Source organism: Melanotaenia boesemani, chromosome 23, assembly GCF_017639745.1.
Source record: "Melanotaenia boesemani isolate fMelBoe1 chromosome 23, fMelBoe1.pri, whole genome shotgun sequence".
Taxonomy (NCBI): Eukaryota; Metazoa; Chordata; class Actinopteri; order Atheriniformes; family Melanotaeniidae; genus Melanotaenia; species Melanotaenia boesemani.
Window position 1 is genome coordinate 14,963,825 of NC_055704.1, and position 27,570 is coordinate 14,991,394.

At 39.4% G+C, this 27,570-nt stretch overlaps 1 protein-coding gene across 8 annotated transcripts in view; it reads left to right on the forward strand.

Annotated features, from left to right (window-relative positions):
- Positions 1 to 27,570, forward strand: part of sox5 (SRY-box transcription factor 5) — a 285,484-nt gene that overhangs the window by 59,156 nt on the left and 198,758 nt on the right. Inside the window, exon 1 of one of the 8 annotated variants that reach the window (XM_041977281.1) lies at positions 106 to 124. The exons of the other annotated variants lie outside the window; for them this stretch is intronic. The gene's annotated coding sequence lies outside the window, so the exon portion shown is untranslated. Of the gene's footprint in view, positions 1 to 105; positions 125 to 27,570 lie in introns of those variants that run through there. 8 annotated transcript variants of the gene reach the window in all.

Sequence of the window (27,570 nt, forward strand, 5' to 3'; positions counted from 1 at the left end):
GGCAGGGAAGTAAACTAAATGTGACATCTCGTATTTGACTTTTCACTTCCCATTTAGCTGATGTGTCCAAGATAAGTGGAGGAAAGATTACTGGTCTCATTCTCGTAGACAAAAGCATCTGGGTGTGAGTGCGTTTGTTTTTTTAGTCTTGTAAAATTTACATTTTGAGCCATTTAGTTTATATTTTCTGTGACCTCAAATAAACAGGTTTCAGCCGGAAATGCCCAAGTTTTCACATTATTTGGATTTGACTAATTTTCTCATTCCTTAGGTTTAAACTCCAAGTCCTTCAGTTCTTCTTACAGGTTGAAAGAGTACACAGGTACACAAGTTTCAGTTTCATTAAACATTCACTCCACTGCTCATGTTAAAAAATGTAACATGTCACACTATAGGCATTTTAAATTGAACCAACGTGTCAGATGGGAAAACAATATTTGTAGTACTCAAACAAAAACATGTAGAAAAATTTAACTTTGGAAGGTTACAAAATGCTAACCCACACTTACCACTGTAGTCATTGGTTATAGTTTTGAGGTTCAGCTTTGTACCTTCGTTCTTGCTGTATCTACTGATTTACAGCCTCCTGATTGACCAATAGGTCCATTTTCTGGCAAATAATCTACTATTTGTTGCACTTTTATAATAGATCTATCAGGGGTTTTCCACTTGGTTTTTGGCTGGATGCATTGCTCTGATTAAGAAATAATCAGATCAGTGATGGTTACACTGAATTAAGACTTTGCTTGCAGGCAAAAGTTTACTTGACAAATAGGGAGCAGCCCAACCAAAATAACACAAGCAAGATTTTAGTTTTACAAATAGTAGTGATTAAAGTAAGACCCAAGTCTGAAAAGCTATTTAAAACTGGGAAACTACAGTGAGCTGCAGTCAAAAGCAAAACCAAAGGTTCAGCCTTTCAAACATCTCACAAATCTCCCCATTTCCAATAAAATGGGACAATCTGGTCGAAGATTGTACCCTTCTATTTGTGAGGTTTGTTATTTTATTGGTTTTTCTTTACTTTTCTTTCTACCAAAGGTGTGTGATTTTACTGGAGTAAAAGCTTGAAATTTACTCAGTCCCAAAGGGAAGTGCCAGCTCGTTTGATCCCACCCTGCTTGGCCTTCTCGTGATGACAGAGAGCCTCTGAGAAGGAAATATGTGAGTCTTAAAAAAAGAGACTACGAGTAGGAACATATTTTGGCTGCTTTAATAAATTTATAATATATTTTAATTTCTGTTCTCTCTGTTATTAAACTATTTTTTCTGCCACATCCACTATCAAATAAGTCGTCAAAGGTAAGAGATAGTTTCTTTACTTTGCTGATATCAACATGCAATTACATTCTGATGGTCCATTTACTGTTGACAGTAAATGAGACATGCTCCTAGTGTTAATGGATTCACATAGACGGTGGATCATAGACTACATATCTAATAGGTTTGCTCATGTGAGAAGATTAAGTATGTGTATGTGTTTGTGACCAGTATAAAAATGTTGCCCACTCAAGCAAACAAGAGCCTACAGTTATCTTGACCTCTAATAATACTCTGGGAGAACCTCTGTTGTGTGTGTATGCACATTTTTCAGCGCACATTTTTGTGTGTGTGTGACTGACTGTTTGAGTGTTTCCATGCTTGTCTATACTGTGTGTTTGCCCTCTGCATGTGTGTATATTCCCCGCAAGACCCTGGGGTTACAGGCAGCTTGGTGACGGTGCAGATGGGACAACATATGACATGTGAGCGAGTGAGTGTGTGTGCGTATGTGTGTATGTGAGTATTTGTGTGTGTGTGTGTCTCGGTCCATCTGGGCTCCCCTCTGATCGACCGGGGCTCCCTCTGCTCTCTGTGGCCCACTGGGGAGTCAGCAGGATAAAGGAGAGAGGGCCTAGCTACCTCATTCTTCTTTGCTTCCACTAGCTCCTCTACATCAGTTTTCATTTTTATAAAGGCAGCGATGGACAGGAAAGGCATATATTTAACTAAATATTAAAATTATTACTCATATTTTGGTCCTAAAATTATATAATATTTAAAATAATAAGTATGACTTAAATGTAGCTTACAAAAAGTCCTTCAGCTTTAAAAAAAATGCAAATTAAATTCTACTCTTTTCTGAATTCCATATCAACTTCCTAGCTATTTTTTCCCTACAATTTATTTTCTGGACTTTTTGTGTTGCATTAAAAAGAGCCAGCAATTGCATGTACTATAGGTATAAGCAAAATCAGCAGCATTTTATGTCTGCAGAACATGTAATTTGCATTTCCATGATTTTTCTTATGAGTAACTATAAAGTAACCAAGCAACTGAACATTAACTATTGTATAAACTCTGACAGACTTCTCTACTTGAACTTTTAGGTAGCAAAATTTTCTTGAAAATAGCCATTTTATAGACCAATCATTTACTCTGAGCAACACTGCAGCCCCATGTGTCTTAGTCCATTAGCATTAACTAGCATAGCAACCATTACCCGTTGTGTGACATTAAGTTGGACGGCAACATAGATATGTACAATTTGGTGTCACACTGACAAGTGTTCACCTACATTTACAATGTTTTTCTTATTGGTAATAAAATCCAAGGTTTCCTTTGCCACAACATGTCATTTCTCCTCTACTCTCTGTCCCCGATGGAACACAAGCCATCCGTGGACAAGCAGTATCAACCCCTGCTCCCCTCAGTGTCACACAGACCGACACAGACATCTTCATTACGTAAAGCTCCATGTTCTTTGCATTCACCTTTTTTTTTTTTTTTTTAAACTACAATTGAAGTTTGTCACTGCAGTTTGAACAGCCAAGAAGTGTGCAAGTTCTTCCAGATTTTTTAGACATTGTTAAAATAGTCTGATTCTCATCTGTTCAATCCAGTCCAAGTCTAATCCAGGTTTATAGTTTTTTTATTACTAAAATTGCTGTCATTTTGCAACTCTAGAAGTAGTTTGACAACTAAGAAGCCAAAAAATGATTTGCTCTGTCAGCATTTATCTAGTGATCTGTTGGCTGAACGATATTTGACAGAGAGCTCATTCAGCAACTCAAGAGAGAAGAAAAAATATCCAAGAGTAGAAGTTTTGAGAGTACAGACAATGCATGTGAGAAAAAGAGACCAAGCTTGAGCACAGAAGATTTGAACCTGCAACACTAAATTTGAGAAGAGGAGCAGAATTTTGAAAGCAAGAACTGCTCTAAAAGAACAACAAGGGACTTTTTGAGTGTGAGAGCAGAGTTTTGAGAAAGAGAAATATATTTGAGTGTGAAAACTAAAAGTCTTGATCTCAAATCGAACTTTGTTGTTATAAAAACACGAGCCAGGCAAGGATTCTATTTCATAGGCAACATATTATATTATTATAGGATAGGATAGAAAGCATTTATTGTCATTATACACAAGTGTATTTCATTAAAATATTAAATAACAAGGCTGTTCATTGAACACTATTTTCCAAGTTTCAGGAGCGCATCTCTGCAGGCTCCCTCATTTTCCCCTGTGATCAGCCATCGTGTCATCTGAACATTTGACAGTGATGTTCTCTAGATGGTTGGGACTGCAGTCGGATGTGTAGAGGAAATGGAGCAATGTGCTCAGCATACAGCTTTGAGGAGAGCCAGTGTTGAAGAAGTGGGGACTACGTCTCAAGCACTGGGGCCAGTTGATCAAGAAGTCTTTTATCCCGGTGCAAGTGGGTGGTGGTCTAATTGATAGAAAATGAGTAAGAATACAGTGTATTACTTCAATCATTTATGTGACGAGTACAGTGAATAGATTTTTTGAGCTGCCATCAAATGGCACACTGCTACTCCATTGTTGGTCAACATAACTGACGCAGTGTAAAAGCACCTTAAACCCATTCTTGAGTGAATAATTTGGCTGTTTTTTGGGTACAACACAAGTTTACATGTGATACATGCTGCTTATACTGTATCTTTTTTGAAGTGTAATTGGGTCATTTTTTTGTGTTGAGTCCAAGTTTCTCTGGCTGGCAGAGGCTTCATGTTACAGAGCCAACGGCATCAGGTTTTTTTCACCATCACAAAAGCTAAAGGCGCTGAACGTACAGGACATTGTGTGCTTCTGACGCTGTGCATTGTTTCCCCATGAGACTTGTTACACTCCCTTGTTCATGGGATCCAGGTCCATGGCTATTTTGTGAGGCTGGCCAGGACCACGTAGTGTTAGGGGGGGAAAGGCTGCAGGATTTGGATGGAGGGAGGCATTAGAGGAATGGTGTGTGTAGTTGGGATGAGAGGGAGGCAGCAGGGAGCTGAGAAGTCGGTTTGTTCCTGTTCCATCTGTGGGCTGCAGGCCAGAGCCTGGACAGAGGATGAAAGATGATGGAGAGAAAGGGATGATGGAGAGTAAAGGAGCAGGAGTCAGAAAAGACAGAGTCGATACAAGTAGTAAGAGGCAGAGGTGAAGACTTCTAGACTGCGCTTGAAGACTTGACATCTTTATAACCAGGACAGAGCCCTTTTGGGTAAGATTGTGAAGGGGAAGGCGAGGATGGGAGCAGAAAATGTCACTAGAGCAATGCTATCAGCGGAGGGTTCACGTCCAGTCAGACTAACACCGAGAGGCTAAAGAAGATTCAGTGATGCCTGACAAGTGCAATTAATAATTAAAGCAGGGGCTGGTTGTCACACAGCTAGCATGTGACAATAACTGAGGCTATGCCCCCTTGACAAGCCTACTGTTCTGCCCTTCCACCTCCTTTTCTCTTTAGTCTCAATTTTATCATCTTTTCACTCATGTTGCTGCCTCCTCCTCTTTGTCTGTGTAATTTTGGCACTTATGTTCATACCCCACCCCTGTTCCCAACCTTGCTCTCCTTCATTTTATTTATCACCTTTACACTCTGTCTTTTTCTCCTCCGTCTTTTGCGCTCTCATCCCCACCATCACCCGTCAACAGTTTACAGAAAACTGCAGCCGTCACAATCAGGTGTTGAAGAGTTGCCCTACTTGATATTCATGGGTGAGATTATTTGGAAATGTGTGTGGGTTATGGGGGGGGGGGGTTGTGTTTAGGGGTATAGGGTGTACAGGGTGTACACGGAGCATCATTACCATATCAAAGACACGCTACGCTTTTCTGTCCTAATGGTAATTACTGCCCACAATTGGCACTCACTGCTCAGATCACAACACGGGGAAAAAAAGAGGAAAAAAAATGGATGGAGGGATGAGGAGAGATATTAAAGGGAAGTGAAGGGGGGTGGGGGAGGCATACAATTGGCTTGGGCTTTCAGGTTATGTTAATACCGCTCATCTATTTAATTAGTGGCTGGCGTTGGGCTTTGTTTACATCTGACGTGCCACTTCTGGAAGAGACGGGGAAACAAGAAAAAGAATAGTGAGAATGAGTGAGAATGAGCAAGATTCAGGAGTTAGAATAATAAGGTAGTTTAATCTGGAGCTGGATGGTGGGATGAGGATGGCCTGAGTAGGGTATGACTCTGTCTCTTAAGCTTTCAATGAGTGGTGGAGTGATGTGGATAGACCTTGTATCGGCCTGCTGGCTTCATGACTCAGGAGCAGGTTAACTGTTGTTCTGTCTGACTGATTATCTGGCTGCATAAGGACCCAACTCTTTCCTCTAAAACACAGGTGTCAAACTGCGGTCCTCGAGGGCCGGTATCCTGCAGGTTTTCATTGTTTCCCTGATCTAACAGACCTGACTGAAATTAATGGGTTATTGTGAAGAAGTTGTCAAGAAGCTGTTGGATCCATTTGATTTTATTCAGGTGTGTTCGATCAGGGAAACAATGAAAACCTGCAGGATACCAACCCTCGAAGACCGGAGTTTGAGCTGTTGGTTTTTGAGACATACATATATCACCAGTCTGAGGATTTAACTGTAATAATGCATCTAAAATATTTATGCATCTTTTCATAATAATGGCACCTCTTGAACTGACAGGATTTTCTTAAAAATTTCCTTTCTCAACAACTTGTGTTAATTTTTTTTTCATATGTTTAAATGAGCACTGTAAGAGCCATGGTAATAGCTGGGTTTTCATTAGCCCAACAACCATGACCATTTAGAGAAGCTTCCTTGAGCTATAAAACCTACATGTAGTTTAATGCCACATTGCTTTTGGCATTAAAATGTGTTAATTATTTTAATATTTAAATATGGGGCTCTGTCAAGTGCCTAAGAGTAGTTGGTGTCTTACCTGCAGTATACAGCAGTCAGAGGTCCTTCCACAGAGTCCCTTTCAAATCACCTTTTTTGGTCACTGTTTCCTTAAACCTGTTTACTGCAGGTAAAACACTGGCTGCTCAAAAGTACTTCACAGAACCCCTCTTCAAAAACAAAAGAAGGGAAAATTCCCTCAGCTGAGCAGTATCTTTAACAGTATAAAAGTGCTGTTCGAAGATAGACTTTTAACAACTAAATCAGCGTTTTTCAGGACTTGAGTATGGATGCACTGATGGGATGGGAGATTGACTGAGAATAATTAGGCTTTTCCTTATCACCAGTGGTATGTAGAATATAAAGCAGTGCCATTTCTCCCCATCACATACATTTACCTTTCTGATTTATCTTAAAGCAACTGAACATGTTGGTTCAATGTCAGAATTTACACCTCACTCACATTCTTTTTTCTTTCTTTCTTTTTACTAGAACAGCCATGCAAACCTTAACAACATAGTATAAGTGTAAGCTGCACACATATGCTCTAATCATGAAGCATACATAAGAAGTGGTTTTGTTTGATATGTGATGTCTTTCAATTGATCACATTATCAGACAGATAAATAACAGTGCTGTCTAAATTTTTTTTTCTCCTCAAACTAACACACATCATGATGTGGCGTTATTCATGCTATTTCCCAAGACAAGGCTCTTCTAATCAAAACTGATATTTTGGAAAGCATGATAGTTGCCTTAATATTTTTTCCACATTATAATTGTAGATAAACAGCTCCCCAAAAATGTGGTTATGACCATTGTGAACAAATGATTAAAAAAAGACACCAGGTATTTTTATTTTATTTTATGCTTGACTGCCAATTTTATGCCATTTCTGTTCCCATTAGAAGATGTTATGTCATAAGTGTTACACGATAGCTTTGGTTATTTTTCACCAGCCTTTTCCTCGCTTTGCTGACCCAGATATAGATTTTTGGCTTAGAAGCTGATGTTTGTTATATTCATTGACCAACAATGGGAATGGAAAACTTTGAATTTAACTTTCAGTAGTCAGATCAGAGCTTGGTTGTTCCATTTTATCTGTGTATATTTGTGATTTTGTTTCATGCTGTTTGGCTTGAAAAAATGATCTTTGGAACTGTGTTTTTGCATGCAATTTGACTATGCATATGAGTCTTTCTACCTGAATGCACACATTTCTGTCAAGTCTTTGTAATTTGAATGTTTTTGGCTCCAGAATATATCTGTGTATCTGTATCCACTTTTTTTAAAGGGAGCTTGTGATGGGTATTGTAATAGAAGCTATTTTATGGTGCTCTCAGGAGAAAGTGAACAGGGAAATTAGGGGGAAATGAGGGAAAAACGAGGATTTTTGCCTCTGTTAGAATAAGCGATCACAGCTCTTCAGCAGATAGTTGATGGCGGGTGCAGCTGTTTCCCTGGTAAGAGTCAGCACTTGATCAAAGTACAAATGAGGGACTCAACAAACGGAACAAAAGGATCAATATTGTTGCATGTAAGCTTTAATGACATGGCACAAAAGTTAATTTTCCCCATTGGAAGTCGGCATGCCATTCTCAGAGAGACTAAAACAAATTAATTGAATACTTTGAATAAGTGACAGAAAAATCACCTCATTCTTAGTATTTCACTCAAAAAGATTGAACAGTGTGATCATATTCAAGAATTTCTAAGGCAGCATCTATGAAACGGGACTTGTCTTCAGTTGGAGTGGTTGCAGTGCTTTAGTCAGCAGATAAAGACTTTCACTATGCCAAAAAATATCTTTGGAGGAGTAAAGGAGGGTTTGGGAATGAAGAAACACAAGAAAAGAGAAGACACAATGTAAGATTTGGCACATTTGATAAGATTTGCAGGAGATGTACGCTAGAGGGGCAGAAGGCCTCCGACACTACTGCTGTCTGCTAAAATTCATCCTACACATCAGCTGTATGTAAGCTGCCTCGCCGCTTAACATTGAAAACAAGATGCCAAAGACTGCATTAGCTGTGCTGCTGAGAGGAGGGCAAGAGAGGAGAGAGAGCTTGTGCTCAAGGAGAGAAAAGAGAGAAGAAACAGGGAGACAAGTCGGAACAGCCAACATGCTATCACACTGTTTTTAATAACAGTGTAGCAGCGACCTGAGGCCTCCACGTCCACGCAACGGCTGTGCAATGTCTGCTCGGCGTCTGTGCCACACACAAAAGGGCTCCAGTCCAAAAGTCAAAGCCATGCTGCTCTGTCTGTCAGCTCCCGGCTGCAGAGAGGCAGAGGCAGTTGAATACCTCTGCCTCTCTACTTGCATGTATTGAACTAGGGAATCAGTGTTTAAGACAGTGTTTAACAGTCTTTTCATCTGTGTAAATCTATAAAAGACTCTGCTGCTCTTAACCCGACTAATAACTTATTTTTCATACGTCTAGTGTTATAACTTCTCTTAAAACCGAACCCAAACTAGTCCTCTTTGCATCGAACAGGCAGCCATGCTAAGGCTTGGTGAGCAGGAACAACTAAGGAACAACAGTGAGGGGTTCTGTTCAACGAATCAGTTTGGAAAAGCAAACATGATTTACTGTGGAGAGTCAGTCTGTTGTAATACAGCAGAACAGATGTCACAGATACTGTGTGAACAAGGATCTCTGCGCTTTTCCACTGGGGCTGCTTGATTATAGTGAAAATCATAATCATGAATATTTTGGCTAGTTTAAGAACATGACTGTTTAATAATTAAGGTCATGTATATATTGGCTCAAAAGAGTTGGTTAAATGATTAATTTTCATGCGCTTCGAATATAATTTAGTAGACAAACATGAGGTGATGTTGGACCCATTCTAGAAATGTTTTTATTGTAATCCTGTCTTATGTGAGCACCCACTGTTCCCCTCTTGCTGCCTTCTCCACCAACAGAAGACGTGGGTGTGGATGGGTGTGACAAGAGGACTGGACACTGATGATGTGCTGGCTACTTCTTTTCACAGTAAGGAAGACAGACTCGTGACTGAAAAGAGAATCTTTCTGCTCTGAATCATCCTTCCACAGGTTTTACTTCCTTTAACTTCATCTACTTCGATCTTGTTGACCAAAGGCTCTATTCTTGTCATGGCTTAAGCTGAGCTAAAACAGTTTGAGAGTTTGGGCATTTAGGGGGGTGAAAGATCAACACTGCACCGGAAAAGGGTGTGCTGGATTTACACAAGATGTAAACCATTGTGAAACAGAGTGCAGCTCAATAATCCTTTTATCTGGATTATCTTTTTTCTCAAAATCAAAGCATACTAAACCTTCTTTTACACTGGTGCACCTGTTACCATAGTAACTGTACACAGCAAAGATGGCAGCAGCTGTGGCCTCAATATGCTTAAAGGACACAAAAATAAAAAATGAGCCTAAATCTCGTGCATCAAAAATACACTGATGTTTATCCCGTTTGTTGTCCAAAATTCCTAAAAATTCAGATCAAGAATAAAATGCTAAAAGTTAAACAAAATCTAAACCAGGTGAAAACACTGCAGTGCAGCAGCAGTGCTCCGTGTTTACAGTCAGAATTTTAAAATATAACCACTTTGTATAACCACTTTTTTAAGTTTGTCCACTTTTTTTTAATTTTGACAATCTGGACAATCTGATGTTGTTGGTAGTCTGCGTTGGAGAAAAACAGTTGATGGTCAAAGTGTCAAAACAAACTGTTATTGAACATTTAAACTCGAGCTGGGTAATATGGTTAAAATAATGTACTTCAGTTTTTTTAGACAGAAAGGCTGTATATGTTATACGTTAGTGTTTTCTACCATTTTTCAGTTGTAAAAATAAGTCTGGACTTATCAGCATTTACACTGTGTCGATGCCAGACAGCTGTTTACGTGAAGCAGAAAAAAATGTATTAAAGAAAAACACATTGTATTGTTTTAAACAGTTGTGACTATAAAAAATTTCATTTCTAAGTTTAAAAGATGCACTGATGTGTATGAATGCACTATAAAGTCTTGGGCTGTAACAAAGACAAACATTTCAGAATTTATAAATGTACCTGAAATGCACCACTTTCAATTGTACTGAAAAGGGAAATATCCACAGTATTTTAACACGTCGCTATAATTAACACTAAATGTTATGTTTGAAAAATTTGCAAAGTTGCCAACAATGTGGAGAAATTCCAAAAATCTTGCTTATAAATATGGTGTAAAATGTGGCTGTAGGTGCATTATGTCTTTAAAGAAATACACCCACTGCCACAACTTAAGTGTGGAAACTTATTTAACAAGGTCTGAATATATTATATAAAAAGCAATGTCTCATATATAATTTGGTTAAATAAAAATCAGTATACAGGAAAAAGTTAATACACTGCTCTAATTTGAATGCAGATGGCTATAGCAGTTTCAAACCAACACACTTAAACACGAAGAGCCTCTTGTCTAAAGAGAGGTGAGATGTGACACTTATCTGAAAGCATCTGCTAGATAAATAACTTTGAAAAATGGTATTTAAATGATGGCTCATATGTTTCTAATATTGAAGCCTGTTGTCGACTGCTTGGTTTTGAATGGTCTGAGTTGTGTTTGTGAGGTTGGTATTGATGATTAATGTTCCATCTCCCTCACTGATTTAGATTTGGAGCTTACTGCATCTTGTCCTGTACTTGTACCTTTTTCAAACAGGGAAACATTCCTCTTTACAACAGGATTATTTTATTAATTTTTAAGCGTAATTATTAATTTCACATTTTTGTTCAAATTCAGTACATCCAGAAAGACTTCTATACCTAGATGTCTGTGCAGGTGAAATATTTCTAAATGCAAGTTACAGTTATATCACGCACTTTTTTCAAGTGGAGGCAAATCCCCTCAATTACATTTCCCCCTGATTTAGTTTTTAGTGTGAACCACTTGGTTCTTTGGTGATTAAGTGAGGCCCAGTAGGCGGCGTACTAGGAGCAAGCAGCTTATTCTTGGCCTCCACCGTCCAACCCTCCCACCCTCCCTCTGGACGTCTCTCTCTTCAGTCCTTTCCCTCACTTCTTCCTCCTCTCTTCACAGTGTATCAAGTGCATCATCCTCTCACACCTCGCTTTGCCCTCGAGAACAGCGCCTCGCTTCGCACACGTGCACAGACACTCTGTGTACATGCACAGCATCGCTTCGTAAGTGAGATAAGGAACTTGCAACACCAAAGGGTCCGGATTCTGTCACCGTGCAACCTCACTTGGACCACATGGCCCTTGGGTGCAGAGAGGAGTGAAAGAACGGAGAGAGGAGTGGGAACAGAGTAGGTGGGGTGAAAAAGAGTCCTTAGAAGCAGAAAAGTAAATATGATAAAGATGTAGAATATGAAGAGATGAAAGTAGAAGAGACACAGATGGGACCAGCGAGAGTGAAAGAAAAAGGCAGAGGGAGACAGAAAGATTCAAAAAGGGAAAAAAAAGGCAAGGAAGCGGCAGCAGTGCCAGCAAAGAGGGACTGTTGTTTTTCAGTGCATGTTGTTGGTTGGCTTGCCACCAGTTAGCATGAGGCAGATGCAACCAGGAGCGCACAGTAATTATTGCAGTGAACCACCCTGAGAGCACATGTGCTTTCTGCTTGTTAATCTTCAGAGATTCAACGAAGCCAGCCTAGTTTTCAACATTTCACCCATGTTAAAACAAATAAACTAAGGAAAAGAAGTGCAGCACATTGTATATCAAAAACTGCTTTGCTGAGACTCCTCTGTGTTTTAAGAGTGAAGAAACTCAATTTGGACGACAACTTCTGCTGTCTTTTTACCCTTGTTTGTTTGCAATCAACATATCTACGTACGCTGCAGTATACAGTCTGAGTGGTGTGGTTAGTGTTGTCTCTTATCGTGTTAAGTTTGGTAGCTCTTGTGCTCCTTTTCAACAGGTGTTTGCTGATCCCACAGTAGAAGAGCTGGTTTCTGCAAACTCCTGATAAGCCTCCATAGTAAGAACTCGCCCAGTTTCTGATAGAATCTGCATATACTTGCAATCATCAGCTGCAGCCAAGTGACAGAAGTATTCCCTTGGCGAGTGATAGAGATAAGATATCTCCATCGGCTGTGCTTCTCTGCACTTTGAATATTGTATTTGGTTGCATTTGGACATACTTTACACAGACTAGAGTGACAGTCACATTGGTCAAAGTCTGCTTAAGAACTCATCAGATTAACTCGTGCAAAAGTCAGGACTAATGTAGTACAAGTACAAGAGATTAACATATGAATTACATGCTAAGAAGCCTTTACAATTTATGTATTGAGGTAATATAAAAAAGCACATGATCAGACTTAAGTTCAACATAACCAAAAAAGCTGAGGGGCATTTTTAGATGGTAGGAATGCAATTTGTCTTGGTCAGGGCGGCTGCAGGACACGTGCTCCAGGGGGCTTTCCATCACATGCCCTCACAACTGTGCTGCTTACAATCCCTATTGAAGAGATGACAGCACCGCTCACCCATATAAAAGACTAACAATAAACCTAAAAAAACAAGATGCACTGTCTGGCCGGTCGGCCAGACATATCATTTGACAATGTGTGAGCTGCCATTTCACAGTTTCACCGTACTTTTTTAACCAGTGGGATCAACACCCTGACAATTTGTGTAAAAAAAAAAGCCATGACTGCAGATCCATATGTAATGAGTCTTATTTATGTGTATGTGGGAGGGGAGAGAGGAGGAGGGGGGCTTATTACTATTCAGGGTGACAACAGAGAAAAAGAGTTTACATTAATATGGTAAAAGTTCAAAATGCAATCCACCAACTCTGTCAGACACTGACAGTTAACAAACTAAAGTTTTCCAACCCAAGATCTAATGTGAAACTTCACTGACACAATAATTAATTTACTAATTCATGCAGTGTTGTGCTATTGGGAAAACACTCTTGATGTATGGATGACTGAAAATACTTAAGGACCATTATTTATGTGCATTTAGCTTATCTAAAAGTAACCTCAAAACAAAAAAAACAGGGTTCAGTCAAAGCTGAAGCCTCTAAAGACAACAAGCACATTAATCCAGTTTTTTTTAAAAAAACATGTAAAACATGAATATTTATAACCAATGGTAAGAGATTAGCGTAAATGCAATGGTCTCTTTTAGTGTATAGACTATGCAGAGCTTTTGTTTATAATCGCACACCTGTGCACACAGTGGGGGCAGTTTGAGATTTAGTGTTTTGCTCATGGACACTTTGACATGCAGAGAATTAAACAGTTGACTTTCCTGTTGGATAATTATCTCCTGAGTATAGAGGCATGTTTAAATTGTTCACAATGAACATGATGTCTGGCATCAGACAGATTCTGTTTATGCACTTGATAATGAAATAAATTAAACTCTCAACATTACTCATGCTTGTTGTACTGCAGGTTTTTGCCTCAAGCATGAATGCTCCAAGCATTAGTGTAGCTTTTAAAAATATTTTTTCTTGTCAATCTTTTATTGGACAAGGACTGGGAGTAAGTTTGTATTTAAGTAGTGTTCATGAAATCTGTCCTTTAGTTGAGTACACATTTTTTTAACTTAATACTTCTACCTGCCATATTTTAACATTAAATCTTTATTTTCGACTTAACATTTTTAAAAGAGGCTTTCAGCGTTTAGATTTTGCAAAAATGATTTTTTACATTACTCGCCTGTCCATCATAGTTGGTTTCAACCTACATGAACAGGACTAATATTCAGAATGAGTGACAATCCCTTGGTGTATTTATTTTCAGACAGACTTATTACATAATAAAGGGGCATACCTAAACAGATAAGTAGATTTAATTGTAATGTCTGTGACAAGATAACTAGAAAAAACGGTGAAGATGAACCAGAGACAATTGTAGTTGGAGCAGATTCAGAGTAGCAAGTTATTCCTCATCCATGGCTGTCAGTTCTAAGCTTATTCCAGCTGGATTTCTGACTATTACCAGCTGCTCCGGCAAGATTTTTATTGCGGAATCCCCATCCAAATGGAGCACTGTAGAGGGAACTGGAGCTGCAAAATATATTACGTTTTTACCGTGAAATCAACATGTACAATACCAGTTTAAAAAAAATACTCAGAGGAAGTTCTGCCTGTATACTTGTTTTATTTTATATATATATATCAAACACAGGTGCAGAAATGGAAAGATGTTAATGCATATTAGTAACATGTATTTGTTTATATTTAACAAATTATACCACAATTGCAGTTTTTGACATTGATACTGTATGTTTTCCTATAACACTGCCCTCATGAGTCCTGGGGGAACAGCCCTGTTTTCTCTGTTGGGGTAATACAATGAAATTCGTTCAAAAAGAACTGCTCTTAGTGTATGCTTATTTAAGATTGAGGACCAGTGAGTCATTAGTCTTCCTGACAGACTCACTTAGCACCTAAACTAACTCCTTCATCTTAAATCTGATTAACTTAGATATGGGAAAAATATATATATAAAAAAAAAAGATGAAGTAAAAACACATTAAAAGTCAAAATTTAAGAACGATAAGGGGCACTGCACTCTCTGCCCTAAGATTAAGTTTGACTCTCTTGCCCTACTATAGCGGTAGTCTCACTTCATATGATAATGGAAGATGAGGATATTGTGGATGCTCCGGCTTCACACAAGTGGTGGTGTGGACTCATTTTGGCTTCCCAACCAAAATAGACGACAAGGGTAAGAAGACTGTGGACCAAACAAAGACGAGCTGCAAGCTATGTCTGTTCACTATGCCTTACACAACGTCCAGCACAACTAGCATGATGTACCATTTACAACGTCTTCATAAGGAGAAGCTAGTTCCAAAGCCTAAAAAGCTACCAAACGATCAAACTAATCTGCAGATTTCATTTGCTGCACCCTTTTATGCTGCAAGTCGTTGAGCAAAAGACATTACGCAGATTATAGGGTTTTTTTTATTACTAAAGACATGATAAATTATAATAAAAAATAACCTGTGAGCTAGGTAAATTGACATTAGTTTTCATTCTTTCTTTATTTGTAGAGCAAAACCCATACACTGTCCAATTTTTGTTGTCAATTTGCTTTTCATCATATTCATTATGCTCATCAGATAATTTTCCTCCATTTTTGTGTTGTATTGAGTATTTCGTATCGTGAGCCCCATAGCGTATTTAGTATTGTTTTGTAAGCATTTTGTTACACCCCTACAATGCACCTTTTACCCTTTCTAAAATTAAAGCCTATGTATTTAAAAAACAAAACAAGTAAATACATGACTAAATAAAAATGGAGACTTTTTATACATACGAATCAATAGCATAGTAATGCCACCACCAGCATGTATAAAATTATATGATAACATAATTACAAGTGTGACTTCAACAGCTATTATTTTAATCTAGCAAGTCACTTCTAACTGCAGTCATTACACAGAATTTAAATTGCTTGTGTATTTCTAATAAAATCTCAAAGCTGCACATAAAAGGAAAAAGTTGTGGGCTGTTAGGTCAAGGTATTTTTAACAGTATTAAAAGTTAAATATTAACAGGAAGTTTTTGGATTTTGACATCAACTTTAGGTCAGCTGTTATCCAAATATGACATGTCATGATAATAAGCAGAACTACTGCCTGCTCTATTTAACCTCTTGTACACATTAAGTCTTAGTAATAGAGTAGTTTCAAAGACATTCTCTTGTACAAGCTTCCTCTCATGCTCTACAGCCTTCTCCTCCTTCCCCCACTCCTGGTTTTCTCCCATGTACTCTGTAGTTTGACCTCCTGTAAGTACCATGTAATCTTTGCTGTCGGACTAATACTCAAGTCTTTTCCTACGCAGGTCACCAGTAGCTTTCCATCTTGAACACATCTGTTGAGATAGTTGGTGTCCCTCGCAACCCCTCCTTCTCTTCCGCCCCTTCACACACACATGTACACTGAAAGGCATACTCCCATAGTTCAGCACGGGTGGTTAATGTTTAGCACAGTAAGCCTCGTTGTACTTGAAAACAAATCACTGCAGTGTGGCTTAATAATGTAATGAGTCTTTTTAAGCCGCACAGACAAGTTGATCCGCTCCGGTACAAATACAGGAACTGATTTCATTACATCTCCCTCCTCCTCCTCCAAGTGTTATTTTTTTGTTGTGTTATCAGTGCGGTAATTTCTAAATAGGTCAATCCAGACAGGAGGCTTTGTGGTTGCAACGATGTGGAGTGATGCACAGGAACCCAAAACAAGAACAAAAGGAGTGAAGGATGACAATTTATCTTCAGTTATACTTCACTTAAGATATCAGCCTTTTCTTTTAAAATTTATTGTTAAAGTCCAGAAATTGCATTGAATCTGAAGTTTGACACATGAAACCAATGAAATAATCAAATATGAAACATCTGATGATTAATTCACTGGCTTTGATACTGTGCTTTGAATTTGTGAATCCCTTTCCAAACCACAAAGCACTGATGAAAGAGTGGGCTTGCATAAAAGAATACTGCAAGAACAAAACTCTATTTTAATGCGTTAAAGTGGATTTATGCTATGTGGGAACCATTACTTTGAAACAGAAAATACAAACTGATTGTTCTCTTTCAAACCTCACTTGGTGTCTCACTATGGGAAGTGCATTTTGGCGTGACCAATCAAGAATGTTCCATTATCACCAAGTCTGTCAAAAACGGAGCAATCAAATGCCTGGCAAGGGGGCACCCACCCCCTTTACCCCCCTCTAAGTGGCTTCAGCCCCGTGCCGAACATTCCTCACTTTCTATCTCCTGAAGTTCACTTGAGCTCCTCTGCTATCTTGACTCTGGATCATCTGCTTAACTGTTCAAAGACGAAGCTATCAAGGTAGTCTGAATGCAGATTTTCTGGTTTTAGTATATACTCTTTATTTCATCAAGAAATAGTGTAATACACAGGTGGGTATTATCATGTTTTGGCTGACCTCCTGTTCTAGTTTATCCGGCAGCAAGGTTAGCTTGTCTGTGGTTTTAATTCTGTTAGTGTTAGCTCTCGGGCTGTGCTAGTATAATTGGCTACCACCGGTTCCTCGCAGGGGTGAAAGTAAGGTGAAGGACATCATGTACAGGCCTTGCCCAGCTGCTTGTGGGTTGACCCCCTCGGGGGAAGACCCCCACCCTCTTGCATCGCATGCATGTGTGTAAAGCATGCTTAGGCATCATTGAGGGACCCAAGCTCCTGCAACCACTGCTGCACTCTGTGGTTCCAGATCCTGCAATGTTGCCTGGGAACAGTGGTTATGAGGAAGACCTTAAGAACAGATGCATCATTGACTAGGGTAGGGGGCCATGTTCAAGGAGAGAGGCGTGAACGGCATGTAGTCCTTGAAGCTCCATGTTGCGCATATAAATTACCTGGAGTTATTAACAGTGTTGCTAGCTCTGAAGCATTTTCTACTGAGTCCCCCCTCCCAGCAACAATGGCTGTCTCTGATTTTAATAGCACCATATTGGCTGAGCAGGCCATCGATGAAAGAATTGTTGAGTCTGCTCTGCAACTTAACATGGCTTCTGTCGCTGTCACGAGACTTGGTGTCACACGGTCACATTTAGATTTTTTCACCTGTATCCCTAGTGGTTAGTTCTCTGGGCTTGGCACATGAAAGGAACCTAAATGGTTCTGGTCTCCCTTTGAAAGTAGTTAATGATTCAGAACACCAGCTCGCCATCAATGTCTTTATGATGGCAGGTGCCACATGTTTGAGAGTTGTTGTAATAACAAGAACATAATTTTCTTTCAGTGTTCTTATTCTAGGTGTTTCCTGCAGGATTTGTTGGATGATGGGAGAGCCTTCTTTACTGTTAAGGTTTATTTGGGTGCTATTTCAGCCTGCCATGTGGGTTTTGGTGATGCACGTGTTGGTCAGCATGCCCAAAGTTTATGAAAGGAGAGCATAGGCTGCAGCCTGTGATTAGGATTCAGGTCCCAATATGGGATTTGTCTGTAGTGTTGGAAGCATTCTCAAGACTGCCTATGTCCTAACCCTGTCTTTGTGCCCAAGGTTAGGGAGACTTCTTATAGGTGCCCGTCATTATAGTTGCAGGTTTTTCATGCTCCACTGTTTGCTAATGAGTTATAAATGGTTGAATTTTCTCACCAAGTCATTTAGCAAACACATACCATGTGACAGAGCAAGTAAATGTTGGCAAGACATCATGAATGCCATCACTAAATTAATATCCAAGGAAATGAATTCAAGTAGTGGAGAGTGAAGGCTTCAGAGAACTTGTTAACGTCCTTGATCCCAGAGACAAAGTGCCAAGTCGTAAATTGGCCAAATGGCTTTACTAAACTTATACGAATCATCTCAGAAAACACTTACTGAGAAACTGCAAAATGTGTAACACTTTTCTACAACCACCGATCTGTTGTTGAGCAGGACCTCCGAGGCTTCCTGTCTTTGACAGTAGACTTTGTTGATGAATTCTGGCTACTGGAGAGCTACAGCTTGCAGACGTCCTACTTTCTGCACGATCACACAAGTGACACCATTGCACTTGGTTTGAAAAATACACTCGTGCTGCATGGTCACTAAATGAAAAAGGCAGGGCATGCATGACAACAGACAGCTGTACAAACGTCAGTGCACTCCGGATCAACAGCTGGACCGGGATGCCATGTTTTGGGCACTGTCTTCATATTGCAATCAGTGAGTTACCCTCAGATTTTTTTTTTTTTTTGGGCAAAATACACACACTATAGATCTCTGTCATATATATTAGAGGCTTGCCTTTACACAATTTATTATTATTATTATTATTAATATTACATTATTATTATTAGTGTTTGTAGTAGGCTAGTATAAGTAGCAGTAGTAGTAGTAGGATGCCGATTATTATGCTGCTTGAGTTTTACAAATGTTGTTTATATGATTTTATTGATTTTTCCATATAGCATGTGTGATCCAAGAGTGGACTGTGCTATTGGAATTTCAAAGAAGTTTCAAAGTTTTTTATGCCAGTGACTATACTTGGCATTGTTTAAATATTTTAAATCAAAAAGACATATTTACATTTTGATGTCATCTTAATTTAATATTTGTTTTTTATTTTTGTTCAAACGCTTAAGTAAGATACTATTGAGCAAACCTTATTTAGCATATTCTCTTGTGATTTTAAGTACAGCCTAGACATAAAATTGGTCATTGTCAAATATGGCCATAGAATATTGTTGGGTAATATTTTGCAGAAGATGTATGAAGCACTTTAAAAGTAAACAAGAGCTATTGTTCTGAAACGCTGTGTTTCCATAGATGTTCTGGTAAGCCATTAGTTTGACAGCATTTTTCATAAAAACAAAAAATAAATAAAACAAAAACAAAAGAAACAAACATTTTAAAGGATATTTTCAGATTGTCATTATCAGAAAATAATAATAAAAAAAATAAAGATTTTTTTTTTCTTTGCCAATATCGCCCACCCCTAATCGCCCTGAAAGCAGGTATTTCATCACAATGCCCTTCTTGCATCGACACATGGAAGAAATACGGTTTACAATGTATGGCATGGGACTGCAGGCACTTTTAAAGATGGTGGGTGCCCCTTTGCCAGCCACATAATTAGTTTGTTTTTGACAAACTTGGTAGTAATGGAATTTCAGAGATTCATGCCAGAGAGCTCTTCCCATAGTGAGATACCTCACTCAGGTTACCATTGAACCACAGTTCTGTGAAAACTAATGTTTTGTTGTAACACAGTTCTTCACATTTATTCTTTCCTTCTTTCCTATTCACCTGTTTGTGAAAATGTAGCCCAAATATGTGCCATTGCATCAGTTTTGGTCATGGCTGCAGACTTATTTGCTCTGGTATCAAGGATTGAAAAGAATTCTTTGGGGGTGCTAATGGTGCAGGTCAGGGGCTCACTGCTGTCTTCGTTTTGTCGCATAAAGACAGCTTGTGTAAGAGATACAGCATTGTCTGTTGTAGAGAACATGGCGGAGGTCATTCTCAATCAGCCTCTTTTGTCACTGATAGCCCAAGCTAAATTTTTCTTGGTAGAACTTGCCACTTCTTAATTCCAGCTGTACCTCATGAGGGACAACCTCTCTACAAGTGCAGCGATTTTCTACTTGAACAATGAAGGTCTGGCCATTGTGAAACTGAGACAGCTTTTACCGTGGCACCCTACCAGTAATTGAGTTTCTTTGCCAGTCATGTGTGGGGTCAGTTTGCCTCCAGATGGATGCTGGGAGGGGGCACTTGGGACTATTGAAATCCAGAAAGCCAATTCTATTGTGGTGGTTCTATTTGGGAGAAGTAGGGACAATGGTGTGCAAGGCCCATGTGGTTTATAATAGACTAGCAGTGCAATCATTATCTATCCAAGGACTCCAGAAAGGAGCTTTCAGAGCAGATGCTTCCCTAACTCAAGGTTCGAACACTCAAAAAGTCAGAAATAAAGACACAGAGCTGCCTGAAGCAGAAAGCACTTTCAGGGAATATTTGTCCATGTGGATATATCATGTTCTTCTCCTCATGGCCATTCCTTTTCTCTATCATTTTCCCTGCTCTGTTTTCTGTTGAGCTTCTTCTTTTAGGCTACTCTAAACTCTATTCCCTTCACAATATTCTCCTAATCATGATTTCCCCTCAATGCTGCTCTCACTTTATACCGCCTGCTTCTCTTTCCTCTGCCGGCTTGTTCGGTAATGATCCTCGCTCCCTGTGACGACTGGAATCCTTTTGTGCCGTCTGACACGTTTTATGTTTGAAAGGGAACAGAGGGCGTTTTTACAATGGCCTTTTATGCCCTGTGAGAAATATATGAGTCTTTTGGTGCGGCTAATGAAGGCGCTTTCATGTCCCCCACCAGTAGAAGTGTATAGAGATGGATTGTCCAGGGCCCACACAGACCCCAGTGTAGCCTGCAACACATTGTGTCGGCCCCAGTCTCAAAGTATTGATCTAACTGGGGAGTGAAGAATGAGAGAGGGAGTGAAAATAAGAGAAAAGAACAATCTATGGTTTTAGTCTCCACCAGTTTCCGCTCTCACTCTGATGTTGGGACAGGAGAGCAGGCAAGGTGAGTCAGTGCTGACAAGCCACGCTCCGCCCCCACCGCTCTTCCCACTTTGCCATCACGACCATCATCATTATCAAGGTGACCATTACTCCCCTCTTGTTTCAAAGACAGTCATTACAGCCCCTAAGAACAGAGGCAGGGTCAGGGAGAAAGATAAGCAGAGACAGAAAATAAGGAGGGGCGGACAGATGAGAAAAGAGAGGAGAGGAAGACGAGGAGGGAGAAGGGGTGTGATGAAGAATTATGATGAGGGGGGAAAAAAAGTGTGATTGGGGAAGGGAGAGAGATGAAGGATGGAAGCGGGTATGTGTGGGAATAAGTGAAATAATTATGGAAGCACTTCACCAAGGGCATATTGTTCTGCACAGAAAGTAGCTTCTTGAACACACACTTTTACATACACACATATGCTGCACAGACGCACTCGTGTCAGCCATTGTCAGCTCTTGTCAGCTCTTGGGTGAGGGCAGCGTTAGCTTGTAAGGGTCTTGCTGTTCTGCCGGAGGTCATGGGATATGAAGCCTTGTCGTGGATTTAATTGTATCTTTATAATCAGATTAATTAGCAGACGTATGCTTGTCAGGAACAGTCTTCTGCCCACACACATACACACACACACCACAACACCTACCCTCCTCTGTATATCCCTTTAAGTGTTTCAGTGCTTTGAGATGCCTTTCGTGTTCATTGTGAACTCTACACCACTGGAAAAGTTCGAGTCCAGGCATATTGTTAGACTTGTTTACACACAGTACATGTTCAAGCATCTTTGAGTATGCACTCTCTTCTGTTCTGTGTGAGCTGTACAGTAAAACCAGGGACAGACATCTTTGTCCATAGTAGAGAACAGAATTTTTCCAAGAGTTTAACATCTAGGGCTGTAATACAAGAGCTGTGAGTTCAATGGTAAAACAAGAAAAGGTTTTTTTTTTTTTTTCTTCTTTTTTCCAAGAGTACATGAGGGAGCTGGGTAAATAATTCATTTCCTTTAGCTCAGGGCACGTTCTATTGTCACCGGCTAACAAGCACAAGGACAGGCGGCCGGCGGGCCTCTTATTGCTTGTGAACGTCAGAGAGGAGAAGAGGCAGAGCATGAGGAAGAGGGGAGGCATGGTAATGCGCTCTTTGATCCTCCCTCGTTAGCCCTTGGTGAGCTTCCTATACTCACCACCGCCCAGAGAGATGGTCAGATCAGGCCCCTGGCTCTTCTGAGTGTGTTTGTCCATACAGTTGTGTGTATGTGTGTGTTTTAGAAAAAGGACAGTAAAGACACTTCCTTTCTCTAATGTAGCCCAGGTGGAGGTGCTTGCTCTAAGGGAGCCGAGAATTCAAACACAGACTCTGACTATTCAAGTACGGAATAGTGCTCACATTATGCTAACAGTCATACGGCTGAAGTACATGAAATTGCACATATATTGTCAGTGCCATGTCAAGCCACGTTGCTTCTGCTTGCTAAATGTACAAAGGCAGTTTGTGACTAAAAGTGATGTGCTATTCAATGGTTTTCAGATAATTTTCATCAAAAGAGACAGCTGAAGAAGAGATGTATTTTTGTTGGTAAACAGCAAATTGTTGCCTGATCTCAGAACTGTCAACTTGTTACACTTCATTTCCATTAAATAAAGGTCTAGCTTTTCCTTAATAGCCTGAAGAGACCTAAATTAAACATTGTCATTTAAGTCAAAAATAAATGTGTAGATTTGCTGGTTTGCATGCTTTCCCAAAGTTTTTGGAATGGAGTGTAAAATGTATTAGTTTATTTGTATGTATGTTTGTATGTATTTAGTTGTGAGTTTATTGGACTTTTCTTGCCATGTACAAAGTTTATTTGTGTACACATGAACAATTAATTATTTGATAATCAAACAAAAAAGTCATAATTTAAGTATACTGTGCAATTATATAAACTTAACCCCTTCTTCTACCTGCTTGTACTGTACTATTGACTAAATTTTCTTCTTGACAGCATTATAGTAAACCTTAAAAATATTACAAACTGCTATCTATGAGCCTGCTTTTCCAAGGAGATGCTGTTAATATGACTGTGTCTGGGTGTCGAATATGGCATGATGATTCGCATGATTGAGGAAAAATTGAATTTCTGAGATCTGAATCTGTCTTTTATTGGTCACTGTAGTTTGCCTCTGTTTCTCTCTCTCCTTCTGTCATTGTTTTTCGGGGGGTGGAAGGAAGCCCAAGCCTGCAAGGAGACAAGGTCCAGGCTAATGGCAGGAAGTCTTTAAAGTTTGCAGTCACCACATTTCATCTGAGCAAAGACGGGGGCCCCCCTGGCCACAGACTCCTGCTTTGATCCTCTCCCACTCCGTTTCTCTGCTAGCCTCTTGTCTCAGAAAAGAGCCAGGGCAAAGCTGTTTGTTAATTAACACGTTTATTATTGCACGTGCCCAGAAAGGCCATGCACAGTAGAAGCACAAATACATGTACTGCACACACAGCTACACAAGTATAACTAACAGGGACACCCATAAAAAGTGTGTACACACACAATAGCTTACAGACACAAATGAATCACAGCTTCTATGTCTCACTCAAACTAATTTCACTTATCTTTATCTCGTACTGGCACAAATCATCTCCTTGGCAATTTCATCAATGTGATACCAATCTGCTCAATTAGACGTGCTCTGCAGGTGTATTTTATTTGATTTCATGTCGTGCTGTAGTCAAGTTAAATAACAGTTTCTCTCATGTTAAGTTTGTCTTTTAACTCTAGTGAACTCTACATCAGTCTAAGCCATAACACTTTTTTACTACAGGTTGTTGCAGTTTTTGGTGAAAATGAGATGAGAAATAAATTATCTATTTGTTTAAAAAATTAACAAATTTACAAAACAATATCTGTAAATCTGCTTTTATTTGCCAGTATCGTGCTTGTGATTGCTGCAGACTCATACCACATAGTATAACAGCTTGAACTGCTACCTATCTTATGGAGGGCATATGCAACAGGGTAGTGGACTCTGGGAAAAGTAACACAACAGTGGAGTCGAGAGTTGGAGAGAAAATGTTTCTATCCTTAAACTACCTGGTAAGCAAAATGCCACTGGTTTGACAGATCAATATCACAACATCTAGCAATTGCTCTGCATCCTCATCTGTCTGACCTCACATTGCTGTCCTGTCTCCTCCACATCAGAATGGGTCTCAAAGTAAAAATGATACCCATTCAAAGTGACAATTTAACACAATTAAAGCCCTTAAAGACTATTATCCTTTCCTACTAATATATTTTATTGAAAGTGTTTGCTTTAAGAACTACTATGTTCGCAATGAACACAAAAGACTCATATATATCAAAGCTGAATATTTTTGGAAGTTGGAGTGGGGCTTTTTTAGTTTTAGTAACTTAGGATGTCTGTGTGTGCAGGTGACTATTACTGTGCATAATTATTAGGCAACTTAACAAAAACCAAATATATACCCATTTCACTTATTTATTTTCACCAGGGAAACCAATACAACAACTCAAAATTTACAAATATACATTCCTGGCATTCAAAAACAAAACAAAAACAAATCAGTGACCAATATAACCACCTTTCTTTGCGAGGACACTCAAAAGCCTGCCATCCATAGATTCTGTCAGTGTCTTGATCTGTTCACGATCAACATTGCGTGCAGCAGCAACCACAGCCTCCGAGACCCTGTTCAGAGAGGTGTACTGTTTTCCCTCCCTGTAGATCTCACATTTGATGGGGTTAAGATCAGGTGAACAAGGAGGCCATGTCATTATTTTTTCTTCTTTTAGACCTTTTCTGGCCAGCCATGCAGTGGAGTACTTGGATGCGTGTGATGGAGCATTGTCCTGCATGAAAATCATGTTTTTCTTGAACGATGCTGACTTCTTCCTGTACCACTGCTTGAAGAAGGTGTCTTCCAGAAACTGGCAGTAGGACTGGGAGTTGAGCTTGACTCCATCCTCAACCCGAAAAGGTCCCACAAGCTCATCTTTGATGATACCAGCCCATACCAGTATCCCACCTCCACCTTGCTGGCGTCTGAGTCGGAGTGGAGCTCTCTGCCCTGTACTGATCCAGCCATCCATCTAGCCCATCAAGACTCACTCTCATTTCATCAGTCCATAAAACCTTAGAAAAATCAGTCTTATGATATTTCTTGGCCCAGTCTTGACGTTTTATCTTGTGTGTCTTGTTCAGTGGTGGTCGTTTTTCAGCCTTCCTTACCTTGGCCATGTCCCTGAGTATTGCACACCTTGTGCTTCTTGGCACTCCAGTGATGTTGCAGCTCTGAAATGTGGTAAAACTGGTGGCCAATGGCATCTTGGCAGCTTCACGCTTGATTTTCCTCAGTTCATGGGCAGTTATTTTGCGCTTTGTTTTTTCAACACGCTTCTTGCGACCCTGTTGACTATTTTGAATGAAACGCTTGATTGTTCGATGATCACGCCTCAAAAGCTTGGCAATTTTAAGAGTGCTGCATCCCTCTGCAAGACATCTCACTATTTTTGACTTTTCAGAGTCCGTCAAATCTCTCTTCTGACCCATTTTGCCAAAGGAATGGAAGTTGCCTAATAATTATGCACACCTGATATAGGACGTTGATGTCATTAGACCACACCCCTTCTCATTACAGAGATGCACATCACCTGATATGCTCAATTGGTAGTAGGCTTCCAAGCCTGTACCGGTTGGAGTAGAACAACATGCATAAAGAGGATGATGTGATCAAAATACTCATTTGCCTAATAATTCTGCACACACTGTATAAACCAATATATGCTCTTCTATTAGGAAAAAATATTTGTAACAAAAACTTTGCTGCTAAAATTGAAACAATTCTAAAATAATTATTAATTGTAATCGAGTAACGGTCAATTGATTGTGATATTGATTTGAGGTCATATTGCCCATCCCTAAATCACAGTACATTCTGGATTCATGATAACGAGAGTTACTGTGTGTTTCAGTACTTTTTAAACAGTCTGTAGTAGTCCCGCATGGTGCTGATTTTAGTTGCAGTTTCCAGTTGAAAAGCAATGAAACAAGTAAAGAAAGTCTTCACAGCTTTCCTTAGTAAGAGATGAACAGATGGAGCAAAAAAAGTTTCCTTCTTAGCCATACTCTCGCCACATCTTCTGTAATTTATTAGATACCACTGTCAATCAGTGCTTATGTGATAAATATATTTTGCTTACTGTATGAGGGGACTCAAAATAAACATCTGGTTATTACTATTTCCCATTTTCTTTTCTGAGTACTATTAAGTGAGCTCTTTATTCACAGTTCAACACTAACAGCAGTCAATAACTAAGTCATGAATCACAGCGATATTATTGTAACATTAATTCCACTTTAATTTCACCGCCCCCACTGGAAAGTATTTTAATTTATTATTTTTTTTATCTTGTTTTACATACAGCACTAAGTGACAACAGAAGTGATTTCAGGTTCCCTTTCCTCTAGAACAGGTTTATAAGGTGTTCTTTTATTAAAAACAGAACATTCTGTTATTATTTATCTGACTTACATTACAGCTTGTCATAGCTGCTCTCTGTGTCCACGGCAGAGATCTGCCCTGATGCCACACATCTAATCACGTGTGAGCACGCACAGGTGACCACACTACTGTCAGCCGATCGAGAGCACACATCTGAAAAAACATCAACCAGCTGAAAATCAGGCAAAAATATCAGAATCTATTAAATTCTCTCAGGGAGGTGAAGATAGAAACACTTGTGTTCCGGCGAGGTGCAGCCGGAGAATCTCTGCTGCTTTGGCGTTAAGCCAAGAGCATCATGTCCTTCACAGAACGCACACAGCAAAACAAGCTGAATCTACCATCATTGTAGTAATTTAAGTCATATTATCACTTAAAATGAATCCAATATTCTTTGTAGGTTTTTATTACATCACCACGCAATAAAGTTTGAAAATGTGACTTCATAGCTGAGTGTAGCCGTCACATGTTTAAATTATTTTGTCATATTCACACTGTAACAGATAGGTTACCTGTTACAGCTTCAGAGTTCGAGAGAACAAGAATTGGCATTGTGAAAACAAGATAATAAGCCTTTATGTAAGTTAAACGTATGAAACTAAACTGTTTTGCTCCACCCATCCAATCATCCTGTCATCCCCTTGTTGTCTCCGTTAGTATTGAAAAGAAGTTGCTGTCCAGACATAACAGTCTTTGTTCCATTCACTTTCCACCATCTCTGATCTTCTTAATATTGGTATACCTTGCAACCAAGTGTTGACTTCTCAACTTTTGCTGTGAGAAGGCTAAAAGGAGGTTGTTTATCCCACTGCAGTGTTTAGTGACAGTCTGGCCTCCAGACATTAATGGCACTACTGCCCATAACTCTTTGCACTTTAAACAATGACAGACTATGAGTGAAATAATTTTTTATCTTGTTACATAAAAGACATCTTGATTACTTT